Here is a 22,535-nt window from a genome sequence, read left to right as displayed (position 1 = left end):
GAGAGCCCCGCATGCAACTGATATCTGATTACCTAACAATCCTATAAGAAGCAAAAGAGATAATACACTGAAAGAGTTTGAAAAGTACAAAAACATATTTGGAGGGTATAAATTTCTGTTATAAGGTTTTAAGAAAACAGATGAGTGAACACTGAAGACTAAGAATCATTACATATACTGTATCAGTGTAAGACATAGCTAGGTACATATGGTTCAGAGAGTAAGAAAAATACTCCCTGCTGGGAACTCTGGGTGTCACTTCTGGCTTTGTTACTTGGCTATGGGTGAAGGCTCCCACTTACCATCTTCACACTCAGTCAGGTCATAAGACCTGAATTTGAGAACAGTTTCCATGACACAGCAAAATCCCATCTCAAAATCAAAGAGGTAAGACATTCCCCAGGTTTGTGTGAAGAAAAAATGTCTCAAGTAGCCTCACCTTCTAGCAGCCAGTGTAACTGGTATATCACAATGGAAGTATTTGAGGTTAATGACAATTTTTAGGCTTATAATGTTTATGGAATCTAGTATATCAAATCCTTTGGTTTCAAATGATCAGTCATTTATCATTTATAAATTTTGTAAAGTCAGCCAATGTATTTTTGATTGTAGAAACAAATCTTTCGCAGTTCTTAAATAGTTCAAAGAATATTTCTTTACACTAACTTTTTAAATATTTTTGCCTGATATACTATATTCTTAAAATTGCATCTCTCATAAAAATGAATTTCCTGGGGCAAGGGAGATGACTCACTTTGCCATACAAACATGAGGACCAAAGTTCAGACCTTCACAAACCTATGTAAATGCCAGAGCAATGTGGGTAGCAGCTGCATGGAACTTCAGCCTCAGAAGAAGAGACTGGATCCCCAGAGCAAACTGGCTAGCAAGACTAGTCATATCAGCAAGCTCTGGGTTGAGAGACCCTGCCTGAAAGAATAAGTGGAAGAGCAATTAAGGATGACTCTCTACATCAACCTCGGCCTTCACTATGCATGTGCACACATAGGCAAAAGTACCAACAAAAATATGTGCCTACACACATTAAAACGTATACTGGGGGCTGGAGAGATGACACAGCGGTTAAGAGCACTGGCTGCTCTTGCAGAGGACCCAGGTTTGATTCCCAGCACCCACATGATGGCTAACCACTTTTTGTAACTCTAGTTCCAGGGGCTCCAATGCCCTCATCTGACCTCTGCAGACATTGCACAACAGGGGTGCACCCACCTATATGCAGGCATCACACTCACATACAAAATAAAAAAAAAAAAATAAAAAATATGTATACACACATACATACACACCAGACATGAGAAAATGGGAAAAGAATTGTTTGGTAAAATTTTTATTGCATTTTTGTGTATTCATACAGAACATCTTAATTATCTTTATACCAAAGCTCCCCTCCCCCAATGGAATTTATATATTCTGTCATTTGTGTTAAGGCCTTTTGAGTCAAGTTAGTGTCCTCAGTGCAAGTTCATCCACTGAGGTGTAGTCAGCCTATCTAGAGTCCCTCCTTTTAAGAAGATTAGCTCTTCTTTACCCAGCAATAAGGAACATTAAAACATGTACACACATACATACATACTAGACATATGCACACACATGAGAAAATGGGAAAAAGAAATCTTAAAAAGGAGAAAAACAAAGAGAAAAAATGGATTTCCTTTTGAACTTAATAATTTTGAAATTGTACTTCAAGCCCTTTTATTTTCAAAGACAGATACAGCTCATCTAAAAATAGCTACATGCGGAAGCTTTCTCACTACTTCATTAATCTTTAGAAGAAGAACTTGAAGATAATGAGGTTGAGATACTGGAGATGAGCTCATTGGTGGAGCGCTTGCCTAGCACATATGAGGCCCTGGGTTGGACTCTCAACACCCCATAAAAGCATGGTGGCGTATGCCTACAATCCCAGCCATCAGGAGGTGCTGACAGGATGAAAAGTGCAAAGCCACACTCAGTTACATAGGGAGTCTGAGGCCAGCTTGGAATAGGTAAGAACCTGCCTTGAAAGAGAAAAGCATTAAGGCTGAAGCTCCATAAATGCTGGCAGTTTGTGTAATTACAAGAACAAATGAGGGCACTTTGACTGGGGAGGGAAGAGGGAGGGTTATACAGGGGAAGAGAGAGGAGAGATAATGCTTAGCTGGTGTGAAAAACTGGAGGGAAATGTATTAGTTCCAAAAGTCTACCATTAAGCACACATAGTTGAAGGCTTTATAACAAAAAACACAGTGCCAGGCAGGTGAAACCTCCCTTCAAATTGGTCAGGGTAGTCCAAGAGACTCCAAAAACAACATAGGGTATTGCTATAGTCCTTGATTATCTCCCAGAACTTGAAGGTAAGATCCTATTGCTGAGGACAGGACAGACTCTGAGCACGGGACTTGGAGCAATGGAGCTGGAACTGGCCTGGAAGCCTCCTCCCTGAAGAATAGCTCTCATGGTATCAGAGGACACTATACAAGCTGCCAAGGGAAGAAACCAATCAGTGGTCCTATCCAGCTGTGAAGCCTAATAAACAACAGTGACTGGTTGGGCAAGCTCTATTGGTTAGCAGTAGCACTCCTATCTTGGGGGTAATCAACAACTGTCTCATTGGACCCAAGGCCCTCTCAATGGGAGGGAACTCATGTGTGATACTGTAAACATAGCCAAACACACATGTCTGGAGAGGTCATAGATCCTAGAAAAAAAGCTACTTTTGTCACATTCCAAGACCAATATAATTTCTTACTGTATTTTAATTATGTATCCTTATATTTGTCAACAAATGTACTTCTTGCCATTCATCAAAAAAGCTTCTTTTCTCCAAAAGATGGAGACTAGTAAAGAACAACTGGTCAAATGCAGAGAATAAATGTGAGATACCCACCCCAATGTGACACATCCACAATGTAACCTCTATACCTAAGGTTCAGGGAACATAGCAGAACAAGGGTCAGAGAGAATATTAATGCATCTCTCAGCTCTCACCAGTGAAGCTTCCACATGCAACAGATGGTGATTAACACAGAAAACTATAACTGGCCAAAGTGCTTATAATAAGATACCACAGAGTGCTTGTCCCTGGGAGGACACCTATATCAAACCTCTGTCACCCAAGACTGAGGAAGCATTGTGGAAGAGCAAGTGTAAAGACTGTAAGAGGGGTGGTGGATGACCATAAAGAAACAGAATTTTCCAGGAGGCTGGGAACTTGGTCATATGAACTTACAGCAATAGAGAGCATGCACAAGACCCATGCAAACTCAACCCAGACAAAAATCCCAGCATAGAAGTGTGGAAATGGTAAGAAGCTCCAACTTAGACTGAGGAACTATTGGCAACTAATGATTACTGGCAGAGGGAGAGTTGGCCTTCTTTATGGCAGTGACTATAAATAGGCTGACCAGGCTCTAGTGGACAGACCAAAGGACATTTGGGGATACAAACATGGCTCAATAGGCCTTACCATATATGACAGAATGCATGAGCTCTGGCAGGGAGGGCTAAAGAAGAGGTTTGGATAGGGGAGGGTGTCTAGATACGATCAAGATGTATTGTGTGAAACTTGCCAAAATTCAATTAAAAATGAAAAAGTGTTCACATCTCTCATCATTATGGAAATATAGGTGTATGTATGTGCACGCACACGCACGCACGTGTGTGTTGAATATACATAAAGCTTAAAAAACTAGAAAGGATACCAAGAAAGGGCAAAAATAGGTGATGAAGAAGGGTGGTGGTTTGGCAAGAGTACACAAGGAACATGACAGAGAAGACAGGGGAGGATGACATGGGGTGGGGGAGACAGGAGAACGACAAGGAGGGAGAAGAGATGGGGGGCATGGAGGAGGATGACATGGGGGAGCTGGGAGAAGAGGAGAAGAGAGGGGAAGGATGACACGGGTGGGGAGAAAGAAGAGGCAGGGGAGGATGACACAGTCGGGGGGAAGACGAGAGGACAACAAGGAGAGAGAAAAGATGGGGGAGGACAACATGGAGAGGAGGGGAGAAGACAGGGGAAGGATGACACTAGGGTGGGGAGAAAGAAGAGATGGGGGAGGATGATAACATGGGAGGGGGGCATGGGAATAGCAGGGGTGTTGAGGGGGAAGAAGAAGCACTAAAACATACTTTTAAAATAATATGATATTTAATAACTTGCATGCTAATTTTACTATTTTAAATGCATTTTTACTCAATGTCATCATTTTTTAAAAGCATGTATCTTTTTTTAAAAAATATATTTATTTTATGTATATGCCTGTATCACCTGCATGTAGGTAAGTGCATCCATGTCATGCAATGCCTGCAGAGGACAGAAGAGGCTGTTGGATCCCCCTGGAAACGGAGTTACGGACAGTTGTTAGCTGCCATGTGGGTGCTGGGTTCGAACCTGGGTCTTCTGCAAGAGCAGTCAGTATTCTTAACCACTGAGCCATCTCTCCAGCCCCAATGTCATCATTTTTAAATGATGACTTTAAAATGAAATTTTAATTCTTATTGTGAAAATATAAAACAGAAAATACTGAAAAAGCACTTATCAACTTATTATCCTTTTACTTTCATTATGACCCATCGTACTTTTCTTCCCTCTCAGGCACACACATGTTGATACAGTCATGGGTACACAGACACAACTACAAATGAATCTTTAAACATTTTTTTCATCAAAAAGTAGAACTTCATATATACAGCAAAAGTATAATGTCTAAGGCCAAAACTCACTTGAGTTGATTTTTTAAAAATTTAATTAACTTATTTATCTTTTTATTTTATGCATAATGTGTGTATTGCTGTCTCCCGATTGGCTGGCTCCTCCACTGGGTGGGGCCTGACATGGAGTGGGAACTGGGAAGGAAGCCGGGAGCCATCGTGAGATGGAAGCCAGGAGCCGCCAGTAGAGCATGATGGTGTAGGAAACTCACAGCCAGTGCAGCAACTCAAAGACAGAATGGACTGACTCCTTGTGGACCTGGGGTGAGATCGCTGGCCCCAGAGGTGTGAGCAAATGCTAGTGGGGCTATGGGCGTGGCATGGTCTGATAAGGTGGGCTCTGAATGGTGGCAGTGCAGGGCTAGGCACTGGGTACTCATTCCTTCGTAAGTTAATAAACTCACATAAAATACATTATATGGTTTGTCTGATCGCACAGGAGACCCAGAGAGAATTTGGGCCACAGAATTGGTGTAGTCAGCAGGATATGACAAAACTGAGAATGAGTTTTAGAAGAGTGCTAATGGCGGCGCTGATGTGGTTTTTGCAATGGGTTACTAAAAAGAGGCCACCCACGCAGAAGCATGGGCCACAGCTATGTTGTAAATGTGGGGTTATGTTGTGGGTATGTGAAGATTTGTTAAAAGTGATTCAAAGGCTAGAAAATCTTTTACCTTCTCTAGACTCAAAGGAAGTGCCTGGAGAAAGAGGCACTTTGCATCATAAAAGATAAGCCCCAGGCAGGAGAAGCTGAAAAGGCTGCACTGGAAGACCCAGTTACAGAGCTGGAGAGAGAAAAAAGACCGGACACTTTGACTTGTGTAAAGTCCAAGGACTCAGAGAAAAAGACAGATATTAGTAAAAAGGAAAAAAAGCTAACTGTACTATAGCTAGGAAATATTTCATGCTAGAACTGTTGAAACTAGGAAAAACTTACAGGCAAGCAAGCAAAGAGCCCCTGGCCACATGGCTTGTGAGAGTATGGAACATGGGAGCAAATGACGTCAGTCTAAGTCCTTCAGAAACTTCACAGCTGAGTTATATAACCACCCATCCGTCCTTACGATATAGGCTGTTCAACCTAGGCCAATGCAGGGGGAAGCAGTCCTTAATGGGATGGCTGATTGAAGGTATTAAAGATACAACCAAGAGAGACTAACATGATTAGCCGGGGCTGGAGGACTATAAAGGAGGGGTGGGCATTACTGAGAGAACTAGGTATGAGAAAAGCAATATATGATGTCCAGTTCACTGGGCCAGATAAGATTGTGTTCACCAGAGATATGAATGAAAGCTTAATTCAACTTTGACCTTGACAATGGTCTAGGGCTTTAATGGTTTTACTAAGCCCTTTATGGGACAGGATCTTTGTAAAGTGAGACAGGCTTTGGCAAATCTAACTGATTCTGACCAGCATGTAAAACGTGTCTGTAAAATAACAGAACACCCTATAAGAGATATAAAAAAGACCAGACAGAGGAAATGGTCCACTTGGGTTACTCAAAGACAAATGTTGACAAAACTTATGTCAAGCCCAAATCCCCAGAGAGAAAAATTGATAGAAAACCAAATTCAGTACTAAGGCATTCCTGGAAGGTTTTAAAACCAGAAGAACAGTTTACAAAGGACATTTGAAGGATAACAACTGTACAAGGGGTGGTTAAGAATCCTCAAGGATTAAATAAGATGCATTTCTCTTCTGATAAAGGCTATACTAGGGGTGGAAGCACGTTTTCCCACCAAGTTCTCCCCCACCAACCTGGTGTGGTCAATGGGAAGATGACAGATGTGGCTACAGTCAGGAAGACCCAGAGCCTGTCTGACTCAGGGAACCAAAAAGTGCAGGGGGGACGGGAGAAGCCCCCTGCCTCCTTAGCCCAGTGCAGAGTCAGGCAACTGGAGCCAACACCTGTATCAAGAATAAAAGAATCCAAAGGGATAACTAAAAATGGTAATGAGCTAACCAAATTAATGCCTCATACCCATGCTATGGTACCTAACAAGGATCTATGGAGGAAATAGTTAACACAAATGGACAAAACCTTTCCATGCTTTATGAGATCTTGTCTATGAGTGATTTAATATATAATGTTAATGTTCCTTCGAGTGTTTTACAGATGTGAAACACATTTGAAAGATAACTGAAGAAGCAAAGGCCAGCTATAGACAACTGTTAAGAAAGTCTACAGTACCGGGGTGGGTTGTGCCCTATGAGATGTTGGTCAGAGAGAGACCCTTGAGGTCCTCCAATTCACCAAGGCTATTGCCATTAATGTCGGTTGTACACTAGAAATGTCGGTAAAGCCATGTTGCTGAGGACACTGCATGTTGTGAACACAGGAGAAGAAGAGATGTAACTGAGACTAAGCCGAAAAACTCCATGCCACTGGATGGATGATGTTCATATTGATGCGGATGGTTGGGGAAGAAAGGATCCCCTATAATTCTACTCAATGATGGACCCCATGTGCTGCACATTATGGACATGCCAAGCAATACCTGAAGTTCAATAATGGCTCTACAAACACACGTACAACTGACAAATTTCTAACTGGATAAGGCCTGCTCCTAGGGGTGAAACACACATCTGGTGCTGTAGACAAGGCCAACGCATTGCATCGAGAAAGGATACAGGCCCTAGTGGAGAAGCCATCACAAGTGTACTGTTTAATGCATATAGTACATCTACTGGGATATCTTCTAGACATTTGTATTTACATTCATGTTTGTTTAAATGTGTCTACTTCCTTCCATTTGTCTTTATAGTAGAAGAAACACCACTGAGCTAGATCAGTGGCCACAGCCTAAAGACGACTAATGGGGAGGCCCAAGAAGCCACTATCTCGCCATGATACAATCGCCCTACATCTGTCACCCCCTCCAAGGCTCAGGGACTTTAGCAGAAGATGGACAGGAAGATTGTAAGAGAGGAAGAAAGGGGTGGAGTGTCTCCCAATTGTCTGGTTCCTCCAATGGGCAGGGCCTGACATGGAGCGGGAACTCGGAAGCGAAGCCACAAGCCATCTTGGGATGGAAGCCAGGAGCCGCTGGTAGAGCATGACGGTGTAGGAAACTCACAGCCAGCACAGCAACTCAAAGACAGAATGGACTGACTCCTTGTGGACCTGGGGCGAGATTACTGGCCCCAGAGGCATGAGCAAATGCTAGTGGGGTTATGGGCGTGGCACAGTCTGATAAGGTGGGCTGAGTCATGGCAGCGCAGGGCTAGGCACTGGGTACTCATTCCTTTGTAAGTTAATAAACTCACATAAAATATATTATATGGTTTGTATGATCACACAGGAGACCCAAAGAGAATTTGGGCCACAATTGCCTACATGTAGGTAAGTGCACCCATGTCGTGCAATGCCCGTGGAGGTCAGAAGAGGCTGTCAGATCCCCTGGGACTGGAGTTACAGACAGTTGTTAGCTGCCACATGGGTTCTGGGATTCGAACCCAGGTCTTATGCAAGAACAACCAGTGTTCTTAACCACTGAGCCATCTCACCAGCCCCCTTGAGTTGATTTTTCAAAAGACAAAAAGGAGCTAGAGAGATGGCTCAGCAGTTAAGAGCATTGGCTACTCTTGCCAAGGACCAGGGTTCTATTCCCAGCATGCTGTCTGACATGGCAGACAACAGCCATCCATAACTCCAGTTCCAGGGGAATCCGACACACTCTTCTGACCTCCATGGGCATTGCATGACACAGGTGCACTTATATACATGCAAGAAATACACTCGAACACATAAAGTAAAATTAATAAATAAAATATTTTTCCAAAAATAAATAAAAAGATAAAAAGAGAACTAATTAAAACAGCCAACACTGTCTAAAAAATGAACTATATACCAAACTGGTAGTCTTAAGGACAGTGCCAAATCTCATTTTCATCATTCTCCTGGTACTACTGGGATGGGGTCTCAGCAACTAGAGAGAGGGAAGGCTAGGTTAAGTGCTTGTGGGGGTCACATCCAGGTCTCTGTTTTGACAACAAAACAATGGTGTCCCATGTGGGAAGCTACAGACCTGGAGAAAAGTCACTATAGCTGGCTTTAAAAGGAAAAACTCATTTTCAAGGCATCAACAGGTAAGAATTATCTAAAAGTTGACCCCAAGACAATATTCGTATCATCTGCTTGACATTTTCCTGGTTTATTTGCTTTCAAAAATGAATTTTTAAAGGCTTGTGTAATATACTATCCACTTTTAAATGGACTATAAAAGTGTTTTTAAAGGATGCTGCGTTGAATAACAAATGAAGGCTTTTGTTAATTTGGGGAAAAAAAGATTCTGAATTTGTTTTAATTTCATATAATGAACATCCAGCTCCTCAGAGAACAAATCTTACCACAATACTAACAGTGATCAAAACCTTAAAAGAATCCTTAAGAAGTTGTCTCCAGAGGGACTATTTCCAAGTCTTGGGATACAATGAGAAAAACAGGATCCCTCAGTGCCCCCAGCATCAGGAAGAGCCCTCTGCTGTTCCCACGTGGGGCTTCAGGGCTTGCTGGCCCTCCCACGCTTCAGGATCTATGTGGCAGCAGCTATCAGCATGGCCAGTTTTGTTTGTCATAGACATCAGGCTGTGCCCTGTTCTCGGCTACTTTGTATTATATAAAATACTTGTTTACCAAGTTATTCCTTGTGTCAAAGACTCCATTTTACAATCCTCTTTGACATTATGTAGACTGTATTATGTAGACTCTTCACCTTTGAGAGCATGTAAATAACACCAACTGCTCAGTGTCACCCATAAAGTACACACTGATTAAAGTTGGTATAGATTTATCAAAGTAAACTGGGACCATATGTGTATTAAAGTCTTACTAGGAAAACCAGGCCATATAACTCATCAAACAAACCAAACCAAGAAGTGGGTTCAACACTATCTCCTGGTCCCCATAAAAAGGGGGTCACCTAACACTGGAATGGCAGTGGCCTCTACCGATTATCAGCATACCACCCAACATGTGCCTAAAGAGACCATAGGCAGAGGACTCCTGAATGTCCCAAGAGCCCAGTTCAGTCCTTACTGTTGATGAGGCCTACTTGAACTGCCAGTTCTCCATCCATCCACTCACCCACCCACCTATCTGCCTGTCCCTTGGTTCAATCTTCTGTCTAGACCTGCTGTACATTTGTTTGAAGCAGGTTCTGCCCTTCACCTGTAAGTCCTCCTCAGTTCAGTATCTTGCTTCTCCTGCTTAACTGGACCTGGAGACTCAGCTCTATTCTGATCCTAGTCTCTAGCCATTCTCCAATTATCTGATCCTCTAACAGAGGACTCTGCATTTCTACCAGCTTCCAGCTTTTGCCTGTCAGTTAAGCCTTTTTGAAACTCCTTGAATTCTGCTGAGGCAGAATTCTTTAATTCCCTGTAGCCACTTTGTAATGTGCATACACACACACATACACACACACACACACACACACACACACACACACACACACATTTATTCATATACTGTATGGTTGATAGTGACCTGAGAATTAACATTACAAGTTACATTGGAATAAAACAACTTATGTTTGCCTTGTTTAACTGTCTAGGGAACTAAGACTACTTAACCAGTTTCTGTTAATGAAACCTTCATACCTTGTAAATTTATTTGTAGTTAATGAATAATGACATTATGAGAAGGCACAAATGTATTCCCCTATGTCTATGGCATGGCATGTTGGTGAATTTTCTGTGGCTGTGGTAAGACACCATGACCAAGGGAATTCATAGAAAGAAGAGTTTACTTGGCTTATGATTCCAGGAGGTTAGAGCCCATAGTGGCATAGGAGGCATGGCAGTTGCAGAGGCCAGAACAGAAAGCCAAGCGATCACATCCTCAAGCAGGCACAGAAAACAGAAAGACTGGAAATCTGGCAAGGCTTGAGAACTCTCAAAGCTCGCCCCCCAGCAACATTCTTCCTCCAGCAAGGCCACACCCCCTAAAACCTCCCAAAACAATGCTACAAACTGGGGACAAAATATCTAAATACTTGGAGCCTATAGGGGACATTCTCACTATACCTCCACATATGACATGCTCCTGACATGGTGCTGCTGAAAAATAAGTAGGCTAAAATGTAAGAATCATTTTACATTTAACATTTCTTATGTGATCTCCATGTACTCAAAATAAAGCACAATTCTTATAAATATACCCTATTTCTGGAGTCTCATATCATTAATTTTCTTTCTTAAATAAATAATAATAATAAAAAAGAGTGGAAATGAGTGAATTTCTAGGAGCTAGGAAACCTAGAGGGGAAAATGATGCCTTAGAAACTGTATGAGAAATGTATGTAGAGTGTCTGAACATTAATGCATATGTATATCTGGGAGCTGCTTGGTAGAGAACGCATGCCAGATAGAAGAGACCTCCCTCAGAGTGACAAGCTTGCCATACAGCACTCATTAAAGAAGCTTCTTTTTGCAACAGATGGAGGCTACTGCAGAGTTCCACATCTGGTCAGGCATAGAAAACATACACCTGGGAGATGCTTAGTACTAGAATAAGGGGAGTTGCAACCTCAACTCTCACCAGTGAGGCTTCCATGTATATCAGAGTGTGTTACACACAGAAGGCCTCAACTCCCCAAGTTTTGGAGAATAAGAGACTGTAGCATGTAGGATGGGACTCCTGTATGGAACCTCACCCACCCATGGCTCAGGGACGATGGGAAGAGGAGGCAGAAAGATTGTAAGAGCCAGGGCTGGTTCATGAATGTATGAGATGGAGGCTTCCAGGCCGAATGGAGGCTTGCTCATGTGTGCCTGTGGTAGCAGTGGCATCCAGCGAGATATCCATGTTGGCTAAATTAAATAAGGGCCCAAAGGGGAGGTGAGAAATAAGTGGCAGGTCAGTACTAGATTGAAAACTATTTAAGACTTGTTGCTGTTGCGTGAGGGAGAGTATGACTTATACGACCTCTGGATGGGCTGACTAGACTCCAGTGGACACATTTACACTGAAAGACATTTGGGTACAACCACCTGAATGAATAGGACTCAGCATATATGGCAGAGTCCATAGGGTTCAGTGGGGGGGATGGGGGAGGTATGGACGGGGAAGGGGGGGTCTGGATTTGAGTGGGAAATGTACGAAAGTTTAAAAGCTCAGTAAAAAAAAAAAATCTTAAAAAAAATTCTCCGTGGAATACATTTGAAAATCTGTTTAAGTGGTATTTTACAAGTGGTATGTACAACATTAACTTTGGGTTTCTTCTTGGTCACAGGTCTAAAGTCAAGCTTTTGTGGAAAAAATAAATCTTTCTGGTTTTTGTTCTTTTTTCTTTTTGTTTTTGAGGCAGAGTCTTGAAATGGAGCCCAGGCCATGCTGCCCTGGAAGCTTATCCTGCCACTGACCCTAAGAGCTGGGATTGTGAGCATGCACTACCACGACCAGAAGTGGGTCTTTTTATAACATCAATCCAAATAAGAGCAAATTCTTTCACAGATCTGTTTCCTGCTTGGCACTGTAGAATATTTATACTTTCTGTTCATAAGGAGGTAAAAATCTACAAAGCAGGAAGACAGAATTCAACCTACAGTTCTTGCTTTAAGCAGACTACAAGTACTAATGAGAAATAGCAATTATAACTAAGGAAAAACTACAAAGGTTCAAACACTGAAGAGAGAGCCCACCCAAATGGAAAGAATCAGAAGCAACCTCATGAGGAAGTAGAATTTGATATATCTTAAATGGAGAGTGAAGACATTCCAGACAGAGCAGGGTAGAAATACCAGGAATTTTTAGTTGGTTCATTAACTGGGCCACAGAGAAGCAAAACAAACAACTCATTTGAACAAACTGTGAGAGGAAGTCTTTTTTTTTGGTCTTTTTGAAGCAGGGTCTCCCTGTAGCCCCAGCTGTCCTGGAACTCACTATGTAGACCAGGTTGTCCTTGAACTCACAGAGATCCTCCTGCCTCTGCCTCCCAAGTGCTGGGACTACAGGCGTGCGCCACCAAGCCCAGATATTATTTTTATTTTATGTGTACGAGTGTATTGCCTGCATGTATGTGAGTGTGCGTGTGTTGTGCAATGTCACAGAGGTCAGAAGAGGGCTTCAGATTCTCCTGGAACTGGAGTTAGGATGGTTTGTAGCCGCCATGTGGATGCTGGGAATCAAACCCGGGTCCTCTACAAGAGCAGTCAGTGCTCTTAACCACTGAGCCATCTCTTCAGCCCCAAGAGAGGGAAATCTTAACATGATGACTAAGAAGTAGGCTCGTGCACACACACACACAAACTGCCATGAGAGCTTTCTCTAGGTAAAGCTGTAGCTCTACCCCATCCTGTTTCAACACTCTTCCACATATACTTCTGAGGAATATCCACTTGAAGGAGCAGCTTTCATCAAATGGCATACAGAGCAGACGACATGATATGCCTGTGGCCTTACTGCAATTTTGTTTTGCGGACATGGGCTCCTGTCACCATCATATAAAAGGGGGCTATCTCCCTAGACACCTCACACATTTTGCTGTAGAAGCCTACGCAGGTTTTTCTTTTCTTCACAGGCAGCAGGCTCAGGGGAAGAGCTATATTCCAGAACAATCACATCTTGTGCATAGACCTACTTCATAAATCCTTGCCAGCATGAGAAGGCAATGCAAAACGCCAGCAGGCTATGGCTTATATATAGAAGAAGCAGAAATGAACACCAAAAGGTATATACAAGCTCAAATAGTCTCAAAAGGGCAATGAAAGACAGCAGCACGGCAACTGAAGGGTGCTTGAGGCCTTGGAAAGGAAGGTGAAGGAAGGCCTGTTAGAACACCCAAACAGGCACAGGACACAATAAAGGCAGAACTGCCAACTGCAAGTTTCCCAAGCTTACTGGTGACGCATCAACAACAGGAGAAATTAGACCATATTTTAATACTTAGACTAAATGCACCACATTCAACTTGTATTGTCATGAATTATAACCAGATACTTCAAATGAAAGCACAAAAACCAGCCAGGCACAATGGTATGCATTTGTTGTTTCAGCTATTTGGGAAACTGGCAGGAGATCACTTGAGACCAGAGCTCAAGGTAGCCTGAAAAATCTAGTGACCCCACTTCAGATAGAGATACTAGGTCACAGAGAATCATTCAAAATTTTTGTTATTTATTCTAAGCAGAACAATCTATAACCGATACTGACTTTAGCCTATATTGCAACTACTAGTCAGAGGATGGCAAATCACTACCATATTTAAAATGTAGGTGAAATTATAATAAAATCAAACAGCAGTCAAGAAATTTACTACTCTCAGACTTCCTCTTAACTAATTCAAATCATCTTTCTAGTTTTTTTTTTTTTTTTGGGGGTTTTGAGACAGGGTCTCCCTGTAGCCCCAGCTGTCTTGGAACTCATTATGTAAACAGGATGGCCTTAAACTCACAAAGATCTGCCTGCCTCTGCCTCACAAGTGCTGGGATTAAAGGCGTGCACCACCCCGCCAGGCCTTTTCTAGATTTTTTTGTTTCTTTCTTTTGAGACAAGGTCTCACTATGTAGTCTTTGTTGACCTAGAACTCCCTATGTAGATTGAACTAGGCTTAAACTCACAGAAATTCCCCCTTTTCTGCCTCCCAAGTATTGGGATTAAATGCGTGTGCCACCACACCTGGCTAGGTTTTTTTTTTTTTTTTTCAAAGCAAGTAACTTTATTATTGTTCCTTATTAAAACAACCAAGGAAACTCTCAGAAATACATAAAATTCAACAGCTGCAACTCAGGAGTAAGAATGGAGGACTTGGCCCTCTAACCCAAGGCCTCTTCGGAGCCCAGGATGCCAAGATCTGGGGTTGCTGGTTTTGCACTAGCTCTCAAATCTGCCTTTGAGACATGGTCTAAGTATATTATGTAGAAAATGCTGGCTTCAAAAGTTAAGCAATCCTTCTGCCTCTGCCTCCTAAGGTGCTGGGATTACAGGCTTGCACCACCACACCTGGGCTGAATCTGCACAGCTTTTAAAAACAATTTCACTAAGATTTAATTTGTAAGACAACCTGCTACCAGTTTCTCCCTTTGAAAATCCAGGCTGGAACCTGACAAAGGGTCAACTGAGGGCTGTTGTCAGGCCCTCAGGAGTTGGTGGAAGCAGGCTTCCACTGGGCTCCAATGGAATGGGTCTCACTCCCTCTGGGGTTCTGCTCTTCTTGCTGACCTCAGGTACCAGTAAGTCCAAAAGATACCAAGAAGCTCCTGCATGAGGCGGCATGCCTGCCAGGCATCTCCAGCCTGCAGAGGGCTGGTCCCACTTTGGCAGCACAGGGAGCAATGTGAAAGGGGTGCTATGTGGTGAACACTCAGGAGCTGACAGAGGCCTGATTTCTGTTGGGATGAAGGCAGGACATCCCTGCCTGAAATCCTGGTCATTCAGATGCCTTCTGGGAGGAGGGGACAGGAAGCAGGGTGGGTTCCCAGCCTGTGTGCATCTCAGGCTCACTTGTGACCCAGGCACTCCACAATCATGCCACTCCCCTTCATGCGGCTGAAAAAGAAGCTGTGTGGAGGGTCTCGCTGAGACAGGGTCTTCACAGTTTCCTGTGCCAAAATCCCTCCAAGCACGGCACACAGGAGCCATCTCAGAGAAGCAGTGTCTGACAAAGTCGTTGGGAAGCACACTCAGTGAAATCAAGGATATCATTTCACAAATCTGTAGCAGCAGCTCAGAGTCTTCGCCTAAGGTCTCAGAGCTGCGATCTCTTCCTTTATTTGTGCGGAATTTCAGGAGCACTTGGAGCAGAAAGCAGTATAGGCTGTGTGCTTCAGGGCGGCCTCTGCTTTCTCACTGCTCCAGTCTACTTCCAGAGCCTCTTTGACAGGGAAGAAAATCACTTTCTTTCTGACTATGGTTGTCTCAGATGGATCAAGTTTTGCTCTCTTGGTATCAGGTCCATCTTCCACTCCATGGCTAACCTCGGCAACTTTGTTTTTCTCTTCAACAAACTCATGCTCTCCAAGGTTGGCAAAGGTGTACCTGTGGTATCCAAAGACATCTCCCGTGAAAAACTTGATGCTGTTCTGTGGCAGATCTGGTCAACTGTGACAATGATATCCCTGGAGCAGCAAGTCAGACACACTGCATCAAACTGGGTGAAAAACGACTCGGGCTTCTTCTCTATGTCCTCAGTGTCCACCTTCACATCCACCATGGGGTTGAGATTAGGGCTCGCTCCAAAGAGGCTTCTGCCCTATTTCGGCCCACAGACCCAGTATGAATCAAGAACCGAGGATCTTCTGGAGACAGCTGTTCATGATCCAGCATCGTCTGTCCTTTCACTCCTCCCAGGATGAGAGTCTTGGCAATTTCTGCCTTAAGTCCTTTCATGCCAACAAGCAGCACCTGGGAGGCACGCAGCCACTTCTGGGCCTCCAGTCCCCACAGGTGGATCTGCAGGTCATACTGTGCTGCCTCCTCCTTGCTGATGCAGCCTTGGGCCTCCTCCTTCTCCACCATGGTGCCGGCTTTTACTTCAGCGGCCGCTCTGCTAACCGCCCGCTGTCCTGGCTAGGTTTTTAAAAAATAATTGTTCATGAGAAAACTATCTTGGATGCTTTAGTAAACATGCATGATGGGGACTGCTATGGTTTGAAGTGTCCTCCAGGAACCACATGGACTGCAACCATGGAAGGTGGGAGAGTTAAATGGGAAATGTTTAGGGCTCCTGGGCTCCAATCTTATGAATGGACTAAGCCTATTGTGGGAAAGCTTGACATACCCCGCTCACTGTGTCTTGATACCCCTCCATGAAGATCAGCTACATTCTATAGTAGCAAATGGCTAATTATCTTGAACTAACTTTTCAACAAAGAACGGTTCCATTTATCATTTCACCATCGAAAATGCTGACAAATTAAAAAAAAATTAGTATTGAAGCAAATAAACTGTTCCAAACTTTAAAGTTTTCAGGACAGTCTTGTAAACGTGGCCCACACAGGTTTCTTTGGTTGTTTGTTTGTTTTTTGGTTTTTTTTTTTTTGATCTTTTTGAGACAGGGTCTCCCTGTAATCCCAGCTGTCCTGGATTCACCATGAAGACCAGGCTGGCCTCAAACTCAGAGATCGCCTACCTCTGCCTCCGAAGTGCTGGGATTAAAGGCATGCGCCACCACAGTTTTTGATGAAACAATTTAGTTCCAATGAAGAGATTGGATCTCCATAAAAGAACTAAAAATCAGCTCAAAGGACATTAGGAATCAGATGTACAGACCCTCCTGCTGCATCGGTTGGGTTGCGAAAGAAAAAATGCTGGATGTGCCTGTTCCTGACTTCTAGTTACACTGTTTATAAACACTGAAGCTGAGCTAGGCCAGATAGGCCGCTAACTCAGAGAACACTTGATCCCAGTTTGTATATTTTCAGTTTATGTGAACAGATACTTTTACCACTCCAACATTTCATGTTATTCTCTGGCTACCCACTAAACTATTCCTGCAGAATGCTTGGAATTTGCTCATTTGTAAGATCTGGAAATTAAAGTGCAGATGTTATATTTTTATAAAATGATACATGGCATTACTACAGGAATCTAAGACTATCCCCTAGGTTATTAGGGCACAGTTATCTAACGAAATACTCAACCCACACACCAAATGACAAATGCGTGTGCCTAATATAGAATCTTACATAATTCCATGAACACAAGATGATAATGTGTGAAATGACTTGAGCTGCCTGCTTCATTTACTTTTAATAGTAAATCCATTTTACATTTCTTTACAGTTTCTTTTTAAAATTTACTTCCCAGACTGTGGTTTTTATCTCTAGAAGTTCAATTTTGTATAGTGCATTGTCCACAGAGCACAGGTGAAGGTATACTAGGGCCGCAGAAGAGGAACAGAAACATAACGGAAAACCTCATGGTGCCTGGGATTAGGAAATGTCCAATGCTTAGGCCTAGATACCCAGGACCACCTGTGGAGACCACAGCTGCCCCTTAGCGGAGGTTGGAGCTCCATTCTTGAGAATCAGTCCTCCCAAGACTAGAATTTGTAAATGACAGAAACCTTCCCTATCCCCAGCATAAGCCTGACACAGAGGCAAAGCCACTGCCATGTACAATCTGGGACGTGGGGCGGGGGGGGGGGGCGGGCATGGAGAATGCAGCCTCTCAGAGAAGGCTGAAACTGGTGCTCAACATGGGGAAGTCCTCCATACACTCCGCTCCACCATCAGCCTCTACCAGAGAAATATGGAATTGTGGGTCACAGTTGGGGAAGGCTCGTGGAAGACAACCACAACCCAGTTTGCAAGAGGGGAGCACAGCTCACGGGAGGGGACCACAGCTCCAGGCTCAAGGGAGATAACCACAGCTGCAGGCTGACAGCAGGAGTCATAATTTCAATTACAGTCTTTCCTATTTTCCTGTCTCCATCACTCTGTCCACATGATTATACTTCGGTTTAAGAAAGAATATTCTGGCTTCTGTGCAGCAAACAGAGGCAACAGTTACTTGTTGACTTGAATTTCTCATCGAGCGACATCAACATTGGAGAAAACCACTGCTCACTTTTGCTCAACGAAACAGACATATCGAGTGTTTTCTTTTCAAGGACCCCGTTGGGTTTTGGAGTCTGCTGTTTTCCTATCTTCCTCCATGGCCAAGGGGGACAAGTGAAGAGACATCTTACTGAAGTTTTTTTGTCGTTTTGAGACAGTGTCTCCCTGTAGCCCCAGCTGGCCTAGAACTCGCTATGAAGACCAGGCTGGCCTTGAACTCACAGAGGCCTGCCTGCCTCTGCCTCCCAAGTGCTGGGTTCAAAGGCATGCACCACCACGCCCAGCTGTAATTTATTTTTATTTACCCTAGAACGTCTGTTCAAGGTTTCTAAAGCAGATGGATGTCTGATGATTCCTCATGAGTTCCATACTATGTCCATTTCCTAGATCCCTTTAGGCTTGGGTACTGTGAGTACTCTAGCTTAATTCTGTCCCCTCCTTCTACTGCACAGTCACTCATCCCATGAGTTATTTTTCCCTCTATGCTTTTGCTGGCTGCCACCAACCTTGCCAGTTGGTTAGCGCCTCCTCCTCAGTGCAGCACAGCACGGTCCTGGTGTACTCAGTCTCCACTGTGTTGTAATTATGTGTTCATGCAACTTGCAGCTCCATCAAGGTCCTGCCTGATATTACAGTATACCCAGCACTTAGGACTCCAAAAATATTTGCTGAATGGAAAAGTGAACGAAAGTATGACAGCAGAATAACCCATTATCACTAAATACTTATCGTATGGTTGGAGTATGACATGTTCCCAACAGACTCGTGGTTTTGAACACTTGGTCCCCAGCTGGTGACACTGTTTTGGGAGTCTGTGGAACCGTTAGGCTCCAGTCTAGATGGAGGAAGTGAGTTGCTGGGTAGCAGGTCTTAGGAGTTACAGCCCAGTCCTACTTCTGGCCCAATTTCTCTCTGCTTCCTGGTCTGCTGAAATGTATTTCACCTGCCCTGCCATGACTTTCCTATTGTGACAGACTGTGCCCTCAAGTCATAAGTGAAAGAAAACTTCTTCCTTTCAGTTACTTCTGCCTGGTATCTTGTCATAGCAGTGAGGAAGGTAACATACCATGACACTGTCTAAAAACTGATCAATCACTTAATAGCTAAAAGGGTTGACTCTTTTATTCTTTCTACTAGATATCTTTTTTTTTTTTTTTTGGTCTTTTTGGGACAGTCTCCCTGTAGCTTCAGCTGTCCTGGAACTGTGTGGACCAGGCTGGCCTTGAACTCACAGAGATCCGTGTGCCTCTGCCTCCCAAATGCTGGGATTAAAGGTGTGCGCCACCATGCCTGGATACTACTAGATATCTTTAAAAATATTCCTGGCAGGTGAGAATTCTACCACTGAACCACCAATGTAACCTAAAAAAATATTCCTGAATTAGGAATATCAGTTCCAGGTTTGACAAATTATTTTTATTTTAGAAACTACTATCAATTATTATGAACAATAAATTAACTAAAATGCACTGCACTTCCGTGTATAGACACTTGTACCAGACTTTTTCATTGCTTATGATTATTTTTATCTTTACTTCATCTGTTAAGAAACTATGTTCAGAGGTGCTGGAAAGTACTCCTATGAGAAGATAGCCTATAAGTACAATACAATCCATAATCTCACTGACTGGCATCAAGCAATTACGCTGCCAGCCAGTATTATAGATATAACTTCACGAAGCAGGCCTTTTCACTGTATTTACTGTATTATTTTTGTGTTCTCACAATTATATAATGCTTTGTTTTTCTTGTGTAAGGAACATGTTTGCAGGCAGAACCCTGAGCCTTTTAAAATTTATTTTTTATTTTTTTTTAAGACAGGGTCTCTCTGTAGTCCTAGCTAGCCTGGAACTCACAATGAAGACCAGGCTGACCTTGAACTCACAGAGATCTGCCTGCCTCTGCCTCCCAAGTGCTGGGATGAAAGGCATGTGCCCCCACACCCTGCCTGAGCTTTGTTTTTGACAAGTTTCCTCCATGGACAAAGCCTGCTTGCTTCTCTTGCATACAGATTTCTGCACTTTGAATTCGTGTATTTGTACAAACCAATTAAAATCCTCTTTGGAACAAGACAGAATATATAACAAGCAATTGACTTAGATACTGCCTTTGGTCCATGGCAAATCAGAACTGGGGCACAGAAATCCTCCACAGGGAGGAGGCAGGACTAGGGTTCAGGACTCCCAAGGGAAAGAGAAGCAGAAGGCAACACTGAGGACTGCATACGTGAGAATACCACTGATCATGCCTTTCAATTTAGGAACTGCAGCTCAACACTGGCATCCATTTGCTGAATTGATTATATTTCTGTGACAGGATGTGGGGTGCTTTCATGTTTCCTTGACAACTTAATGAGGTAGCTATTACTCTTCTGTGTGTCCACTGTGGAAAAGGAAATTCATGGCATTCAAAGTGTCTATCCAATCTATCAAAAGACAATCATTTAGAATACTGAAGTTAAAATTCTTCCAAATTTAGAACTCTTATAGCTCTGCCCTCCAACAGTTGAAAAATATTCCTTCCACACAGCAATTTTTTGTTGTTTAGAGGTAAGAGGGCTGGCTGTTTGCCTGTAAGACGACACTTGAGCATTTTAAGCCCTGATCACACAGCTCCAACAGGACTGTGGTGGCTGACATGCTATCTGTAAGATGACCTAAATCTGCAGACTGAAAGCAGCCTGACTGAGAGTCCTCAAGAATCTCTCTGGCTTTCCACATGGCTCTCTTAAACATGGGGAGAAGGGACTTAAAGGGCTGATAACACAGCAGCACTTGTCTTCTGAGTATCATTTTAGGGGAATATTGCCATTATCAAGGGACACAACTAAAAACTTTGCTCACTCTTTTAGCCATGGCCATCACCTTTACAGTTAAGGAGAATCAACTGAACACTTCTTAAGCATAATGTTGCTTTCTGGAGGTCCAAAGGAAATTCAAATATTATCATCAAGATTTTGAGTGTTACAGCTTTTCTACAGGTTGTTTACTTTTAACAGACCAATTTGACTTGCATTGTGTAGTCTGTACTCTCATCTATAAAAGAGAAATGACATATTCCATGGGCATCCTACAGAAGAAAGGTAACAAATTAACCCTCTGTTGGATCAGATTTGTATTCTTTTTTAAAAAATATTTATTTTTAGAAGAAGCATTTCATTATAGCTTTAACACATTCATTAACAGTTTCCAGAGCAAAGATACATCTATTTCAAAAGTGGCTATAAAATTTTTAGGTTACAGTTGAATTAATACAGTTATATAATATTGAACTCAGTATAAGCCCTGTAGGACATAAAATTGGATGAGTTTTTACCCTTTAAAGAAGATCTCCACTTCATTTTAAGATATGTTGTTTCCTACATTTTTTTTCAATAAAATATTTTTTTCCAATTTAGTTTTTTTAAATCAACACTTCAGCATCTGTATGCATCTGATTATTACTAGTCATAATCAGTTGCACTCAGATCCTTGGCACCTGTGTATGTCTATAAAGTCATCAGGTAGATTTCAATGGTAATGTTATCACCTCAACTAATTAACATGATGTAACTTTTCATGCTTTCTCCTCAAATTTAATTCATTTTTTAAAATTTGTTGATTTTTTTTGCGTGTGTATATCACACAGGACATCTCAAACCATCTTATTCAACTGTACACCCACTTCCCAGATGGCACCCTCCCATAGCCTCCCTCCCTCCACTGGAGCCCTTATACTTGGTGATATCCCTGCTACTGTCCGCTGTGATGTCGGCACCACCAGCCGTTCCCCACTACTTGTCCATCTGATGAATCTAGTCAGGCTATCTAGAGGTCTTGTTTTAGGAAGGTCAGCTGTTCCTCATCTAGCAGCAATCGGTTGTCAATATTCTTTTAGATAAGATTGGGGTCTGCTGTTCATTTTCTCAGTTCTATGCTGGGTTACTATCTGGGAGTCCCTTGGGCCACCGTGGCCAACAACTCAAAAGAAAGTATCTCCTATCTGGCATTGTTATGTAGCCTTTAGCTATACATATAGACTCTTAAAAAATTATATTGGCCTCTTTAATCTTTGGTTATACTTTCCTTTTGGGCGTTTAAGGCCATACAGTTGGCCCAGATAAATCAATTTACTTTTACTCTTAAGGCTGTTTGAGGGTCTGTTCCTCAGGGGTCACATGGACTTGGGAGGAGCCCCTGGCTCCTTTCTTTTACCAGTTCCACCTATGTGAAGATAAGTCAAAGGTTCTGCTCGACCATGTTGGTTCTGCTGGTTTCGCTTGGAAGCATGGAGGAAATGATTCCTCTGTGCTGACCCTCCTCTTTGTAGACTGGACACTGGT

At 42.8% G+C, this 22,535-nt stretch overlaps 1 protein-coding gene and 1 pseudogene across 3 annotated transcripts in view; both read right to left on the bottom strand.

Moving 5' to 3' along the window:
* Spidr (scaffold protein involved in DNA repair) overlaps positions 1-22,535 on the bottom strand; it is a 389,790-nt gene that overhangs the window by 184,770 nt on the left and 182,485 nt on the right. The gene's annotated exons all lie outside the window — the stretch shown is intronic.
* Positions 15,155-16,172, bottom strand: LOC103743268 (annotated as a pseudogene).

The sequence above is a fragment of the Nannospalax galili genome, unplaced genomic scaffold (genome assembly GCF_000622305.1).
Source record: "Nannospalax galili isolate Female #2095 unplaced genomic scaffold, S.galili_v1.0 scaffold462, whole genome shotgun sequence".
Taxonomy (NCBI): Eukaryota; Metazoa; Chordata; class Mammalia; order Rodentia; family Spalacidae; genus Nannospalax; species Nannospalax galili.
Note: the sequence above shows the minus strand (reverse complement) of the source record. Positions and strands in the feature narration are given on the sequence as shown.